This window comes from Echinops telfairi, unplaced genomic scaffold (genome assembly GCF_000313985.2).
Source record: "Echinops telfairi isolate 266 unplaced genomic scaffold, ASM31398v2 ScPeMD7_6273;HRSCAF=7185, whole genome shotgun sequence".
NCBI lineage: Eukaryota > Metazoa > Chordata > Mammalia > Afrosoricida > Tenrecidae > Echinops > Echinops telfairi.
The window spans coordinates 4686363-4687414 of NW_022110173.1; the positions used below are offsets into that span (position 1 = coordinate 4686363).

A 1052-nucleotide genomic window follows, 5' to 3' on the forward strand; every position below is an offset into this window, starting at 1 on the left:
GGCCCCCGAGCAGTTTCTTTACCTGTTTCCACTGGGGCGTGGTAGCAGGGCGACCCTGCGCAGGCAGGCAGCAGGACGGCTGGCTGACCCCACGCTCTTGTGTTGGCTGGGAAACACACAGGCCAAGGATGGGGTGGGGTGGTGGAGGCAGGGGAGGGGGCACAGAGCATGTAGACAAAACAAAAATAAAATACAGTAAGGTGGAAGACAAAATAAAAGGTACACAGAGAAGAGACACCCATATCTATGAACTGAGGAGGGCAGCAGACTCCTTAAAGTCCCACTAGTAAAGGAAAGAGTGTCCCCTGAGGTGGAGGGGATCACAGGAAAATGGAAGTTGTGCTTCTAATGGTCCTTTCCCCGAGTCCACTGCTCTCTGAGCGCAGACTACCAATTCTGATTTTGGAAAACTAGTATTTCCATCCAAAAATGAGGAAAGCCTTGAAGAACGCCCCTTCCTCTCAGGGAGGCTTCCTGAAGCGGGACTGCCAGAGTCTCTTGGCAACCTCGAGCAACTGCCAGCAAATAGCATGTGAGCCACGGCACCACAGATGAAAGCACAGAGGTTCGGACACAGACTCGATGGGGGGAGAGAGAAGTGAGTGAGTGGCTCGAGTCTCAGCAAAGTCAGCTCAGCCTTCCTGGTCCACAGGAACAAAAGGGGATAAGGATGGAGGGGACGGAGGGCAGAGCTGGTTCAAACGCTCGCTCAGGTGTTCAGGGAGTTTGACGAGACACTCCATGTTCAGTGTGGACGTCAGCACCTCTGCCTGTAAGAAGCCTCAGGGCCTATTCGAGGGCAAAGGGAGGACAAGACCTAACAAAGAGACTCGACTCCCCTGCTTGCCTTATGGGAACACCAAGGAGTGTTCACGGAGAACCTTTAAAGCATTCCTATGCTTTTCATGTGGAAAACAGACAAAGACCAGGATGACACCAGGAAGGGAGCACCCCGTGACATGGATGGACCTGGAGAACAGGATGCTGCGTGACGTTAGCCAATCACAGGAGGATAAAAACCAAGACAACGACAACAGACTGTGGAGGCCCCA

At 53.1% G+C, this 1052-nt stretch overlaps 1 protein-coding gene across 1 annotated transcript in view; it reads right to left on the reverse strand.

Moving 5' to 3' along the window:
• Positions 1–1052, reverse strand: part of MICAL3 (microtubule associated monooxygenase, calponin and LIM domain containing 3) — a 114935-nt gene that overhangs the window by 87342 nt on the left and 26541 nt on the right. The window lies entirely within an intron of this gene.